General features: G+C 36.7%; 1 pseudogene; it reads right to left on the bottom strand.

The window, feature by feature from the left end:
• Positions 1–896: 896 nt before the first annotated feature.
• LOC105790597 (protein TRIGALACTOSYLDIACYLGLYCEROL 4, chloroplastic-like) lies at positions 897–6,091 on the bottom strand (annotated as a pseudogene).

Raw genomic sequence — 6,091 nt, 5'->3', positions numbered from 1 at the left:
ATAGCTCCACATAAAGCTTAGTTACCATGAAGTTATTCTTGTGATTTCACTAAGGATTTATAGAGGAACATTGGAGTTTTGAGTTTGAGATGATGAAAAATGGTGGAAAAAGGACTAAAATGGAAGAGAAGAAACGTTTGCTAATGTTGGGAGGGTGAGAAGATGGAAAGATGAGGAGTGAATTTCTTTTTCTTTCTTTCTTTCTTTCTTTTACACCTTAGGGCTAATAAGAAACTTGGGTAAAAAAATTATGTATGCTTCAAATATAGGTATTCTAAAACCCAAGTTGAGTTCAGTTTCAAAATTATAATATACCATATTATAATGCTAAAAATCTGTATTTAAAGTTTTAATAAAAATGTAAATTTATATAAATACTAATATTAAATAAATATGATATATTTTAATATATATATATGATTAAGCTTAAATAAATTTGAGTCAATCATTTACAAATATAGTTTCGATGGAATCAACTTGGACAATTACGAGTATATCATACAATATAAACCCAATACAACTCAACCCATAAATTCCACTAAAACTCCAGGACTAATTTAAAATCCAAATTTTGTTCAAATGAAAGGGAAAAGAAGAAAGAGAATTGTTAACCTTTTTGTCAATTTAAATTAGACAAATTACTTCTTTAAAAAACAAAATGTTAACTAAAACATTATTTTTGTAACAATGTTGACATGACAAATCACGTAACAATTCACGTGTAAACATGATACCATTTATCTTATATTCCATATCAATAAATAATTTAAAAACTAAATTTGATATCAGATATCATGCCTCGTTTAAATGTCCATCTTCGAACATATTTATTGAGTTGTGTTTTGAAAGACGTTCCTAAAAATGTGGAGATGAGACCTAAACACAACACAACAAAGTTAGCAACTCAGCAGCAAGACTTTTATTCACAATTGGGTTCAAATAATTATATAATTAGAAGAAATGGGCATTATTAATTTCCTCCACCAACACAACAAAACAATCACGAGGCATTGAATCTGCAGGGGGTTAGAATTCAAACAGCCGCAATTCTATCATCCCTTCTTTTCTCTTTGGAGAAAACCATGCTACCACTTTTCCAGATCGTAGAAGCCTGAAGGAATAGCTGGGGCTGTATATGAGATCCTCAATGTGAGGGCCTCCTTTCCCCAATTTCCGATCCAGCAACAACTTCGAATCTATTCGACACACAATTGGCCCTGCAACCTGTTGTTGGAAGATCAAATTTAGCCTCGGAAATGATAGTGAACTGTCTGCACTAAACCAACAGCTCTTCACAACTCTTTTGGCAATCGATGGAAGCGAGCATATGTCCAAACGAGCATCCACTCGGGTTAGGTCACCGTATAACTTCCAGAACTGGCCGTGCTGAAATGTGTAGCAAACCGAGCTGAATAAATCCATGTTCAAAGGACTTTCCTTTTTGTTGGTCGTGGGACCGTTACCCCCTTTCTGTGATTCACCAGCACTTGCGGAGTCTTTTCCGAACCAGGCTGCAAATGAGCCTCCAGGAAGAAACAAACAAGAGATTGAAAAAGAGACCTCCAAAACAAAGCAAAAGCAGCAAACATATGAAAATTTCAGGTCAAATATGGATGTAGCCTTTCCTTTTCGAAATGTGTATTTTTAGTACTAGGTCAACTTCTTTTTTCTTTAATTCTGCCAAATAATCTGACATGGATTATTTTTTAATAAACATTTGATGAGATGACACAAATCTTGACCTTTTTGTACAATTGAACAAATTTGCACTTCAAAAAATACAAAAAAAAAAAAAAGTTGAAAAAAGACTATTTGTCCAATTGTGAAAACAAAATGCCATGGTGTAGCATTACACCATGGCATGTTTAAAAAAAAAAAAACTTATTCAAACTATTTGACTGAATTAACAGGAAAAAGTTGGTTTTAGGACTAAAAATAGACATTTCAAAAAGTAGAGCCACAATTATACCTGCCAAAAATGCATAGTATATAGACCTTCTATACATTTGACCTGACACTATTGCTAACCCTTCCCACAAGCAAGCAAAAACGGAAGGAATAGCAATTCCTTCAAGGCTCTGGTCCGACAGCATTAAGCTTAACAAGAACTGCAGTAATGGAAGGCACCATAAAAACCAATCTTATACCATGAAATGCAAAAAGTTCACAAGGTTAACATAGGGAGAAATCAGGGAAATGCCGAGAGTGGCAAACAAAGTAAACCATACCTATGATTCCGGATATTGTTGCATGAGGTTCTTTAAGATGGGTATCATATGATGGTTGCCAAAAAGAACCATCGTCTGTCTTTACGATGAGATCCTCTTTTGTCTCCTTTCGCCTCCAAAAATCCTTTTTCTTCTCGTAAGAGAATGCAACCTTTGCACATAGTCCTGGCATTAAAGCAGAGGGTGCCTCGCTATCTAATGCATTGAAAGAATGGGGGAGCCACTATTTTTGTGTATGCAAAAACGATATAACAACCCTGAATCAGAAGGAAGAGAAGACATGTCTAACGATATTGATTCTGGAACCTCCCAATATCTTCCTTTATGGTCCATAAAAAGCTCAGGCCATGCATGATCCAGTGTGATATCATGATCAGGAAGCTGTAAATACACAACAATGGTTCAACAACATAGTTTTAAAACCTCTCGTTCATGATCATGGAACCAAAAAGACCAGCATTATTGTTTACGCATTTTTGGTGATGGACCAAGCTGAGAAATGTTCTTTGAAGAAGATGAAATGGGGTTTTCGGGTTCCTGCAAGAAGAATGTGAGCTTGGAGGGCGTTAGAGGTTATGCTCTGAAACGCTCTCCGATGCTTAAGTTAGCATAATTTTGTCGTGAGGAAAGCAAGAAGCTTGAGCTAATAAAGAAGCTGAAGGAGGGAGCTCCCTTGGAGGCGGAAAATACATTATACATGTGTATTTATGCTTGGTCTAAAGGCTGCCTTATTATTGGTTTGTAGAGTTTTCCAATGGCTAGCTTTGAGGCTATTATTATGCTTAACAACTAGTATCATTAATATTTGGCATTAGGATTTAACTGCAAATATAAACTTGATCTAATACACTCATAAATATGTTTGAGTCATTTCTTCTTCCCACAGCATGTGCAACTTTTGTTTTGCTTGTTCAATCTAGAAAAATTCGTTAGTGCCATCAATTTCAAATGAGTCATTGTTCACAATCATGGATTTCAACAATTTATACAAAGCTTCCCTTATTGCACTTTGTGATATGCTTTTGATCATTGGATGCAGCAGCAATGACTGAACTTCCCATTGACAAATAGACCAGCAATGTTTTTTACGGCTTTCTTCTAATGCTATATCATCGTTCTTCCCTCGTTTTTGAATAAGATTGTCATTACAAATCCTCATGTGTAACACCAGCTCCAATAAACCTCTAAAGGTCACCTAGAGTTTTGTTAGATCAAAATTGATGTGAACATAAACAACAACTGCCACAACTTCCCCAATATCATATAAAACCTTGCGTATTTTCCTTGATTCACCATGAGCCATTGAAACAACTTCAACAAATTCCTTAATCTTTTGTTTGAGTCCAAGAGTTTTGTGTCGGACAAACTAGAAAGGATGGTGTTTGACAATGATGCGAGCAAGTTTTTTGATCGAAATCAAGCTTGGGGTAAGCCAAGAAAAAGATGACTAGTATTCGTCGGCAGCCAAGAAAAAGATGACTAGTATTCGTCGGCAACACCACTCTAGATCTAATGTTGTCTAACCATGTTTTCCTGGCTTGAACTCAAGCAACTTTTGTTGATCCAAACAACAGACATAAGCATTGAGAAACTTGCTCGACTTCATCAAACTTCGCCTTTTTCATTCATTCCACACAATGATATTGGTCTCAAACAAAAGGTTAAGGAATTTGCTGAGATTGTTAGTCAATAAGATGATCCAGCAGCTCATGGTGGAACAGTGAGAGCACCCAAGGTTTTACTTAACATTGTCCAATATGTAATAACTGTTTTTTATGTTGACATCAACTTATCTAGCAAAACTCTGGTTTAGTGTTAGACAATTATTGTAACTAATGGTTACACATAAAGATTTGCAACAACCACCTCAACTGATTTTGTTGTTCAAGATATGTCAAAAGCAAGGAAAGAACGTTAACATAAAGCATTGAAAGAAAGACAAAAAACATTGCTAGTGTATATGTCAATGGTAAGTCCGTTGCTTCTGACTCCTCTGATCAGAAGGATATAAAAACTTAATGCAGTAAGAGGTGTTTTGCATAAGTTGTCATAACCAATGACTGTTGACAATGATTCATTTGGAATCGATGGGATTTGTGAATCTTTTGATATTGAAGAAAAAGAAAAGCAAAAGTTGCACAAGAAGAAAAATGGCCCAAGCCTATCTATGAGCTTGAGAAAGAACTCGCATGAAAAGAATTATATGTACAGTTCAAATCTAATCGAAGTGTTATGCCAAATATTAAATATGCTAACTGTCAAGCACAATAATAGTCTCTACTATAAAGGCAGCCAAACTTGGTACAGTGTTAGGCCAAGTGTTGGCCCAGTATAAGCTCCAGTGCACCCTTAACTCACGTTTGTCTTTCAGGAACTCAAGTGCATTCGAGCCCATTTCATCTTCCTTGAAGGACATCTCTCATTCTGATCGATCACCAAAAATTGCGTAAACAACTATGAGACAAAAGACTTTAAAACACAGCAATGTCTTAAAGTCATGCTTCTAAATCAGAGGTAGTCTTGAAATTTCAATTGGCCGGCCTTCTTACTTGAGGTTTTGAATAGGAAAAACTAGACTTGGGATTGGCTGAGCTCACGTCTAGGCACTAACAACTGCTTAAATACTTGCTCATCATACTAGCTCTATTACACTTTGAATTCACCTATGCAAAATCACTCTACACATAGAAAATAATACTAATAACACCTTATTATCCATGTGGTAGACATAGAACAATAGAAGTGTAGCAACTACAACTAGTTATAAAGATGAACCATGGAAAGATAGAAGTGTGGAAGATGTGAAAAGGGAGCATAAAACATGAATGGGAATGAAATACGTGCCTGGTGATAAAGCTTGAACTTGTTCCAATAGCCTTTCTTTTCGCCCTGCAGTTCAGTGCTCCACATTAAGAAGGAGGCAAAGAAAGCTGTGTGGCTAAGGCAATTGAATACAGTGACTTGTCAAGGAAATGATTGGCTGCATCTCTAAAAACAGAGAGCTCCAACTCGTCAGCACTCTGAAGCTCTGTTTTAACAGCAGAAATCAGTTTTTTGGGCCTAAACTGACCAATTAATCCAAGCCACCTATATGGGAAAGAAAGAAGAAGAAAAATAAAACCCACTTTTTGAGGCATTCATCTCATAGCATTGGAGAAATGAAGTGAAAAACTTTATGCAACTCGATCAATTTTCAAAGCTAAACCTTGTTTTACAGTTCACGATTTAATAAAGTTTCTACATTTTCAAATAGAAGAAAAGTCCAAGAGAGAGAAAGTGGGATTGTGGAAATACCAGTTAGAAGCGGAGGGTCAGAGCAAGAGAGTCTGAAGAGAGAAGGATCCCAAGTCTTTGCGGAAGGAGGAGACAAAGAAGGAATGATGCCCAGAGGGAAACCATTTCTGAGAAGAGAAAGCTGCTGAATTCTAAGGGTTTTGCTGGCTCGAGCTCCATCAAGAGGAAAGGGCTCCCCGGGAACTGACTTTGCGGAGCCTTCCAAAATCTGAGGTGTAGATATGGTCTGATCCCAAAACGCAGAGCCCATTGCCGAGTCCAAGTTCGCCATTTTTGGCAAACACTTTTGCCCCTGACCCCTTGTAAGTAGTAGCTGGGTTTTTAGCCTTTTACGTTAGGGTTATTTGGATGCATGTGTGCAACATTCTAACTTCTGAGATGGTGAGAGAAAAGGGTTTTCACTTTTCAGTTTCGGTTCTTTTGCTTTTGGCATGGGGTGGGAGAGGGTTGTGTTTTCAAGGTGAGGGTCGGGATTAAGGATTTTTTTCCTTTGGGTGGTGCCATTGGTCAAGCTTGCAACTGGAATCTAAATTTACTTGGTTAGCTATGAAATTGTATGCAGATTTTTT

This window comes from Gossypium raimondii, chromosome 8, assembly GCF_025698545.1.
Source record: "Gossypium raimondii isolate GPD5lz chromosome 8, ASM2569854v1, whole genome shotgun sequence".
NCBI lineage: Eukaryota > Viridiplantae > Streptophyta > Magnoliopsida > Malvales > Malvaceae > Gossypium > Gossypium raimondii.
This window is presented reverse-complemented; position numbering and strand designations above follow the sequence as displayed.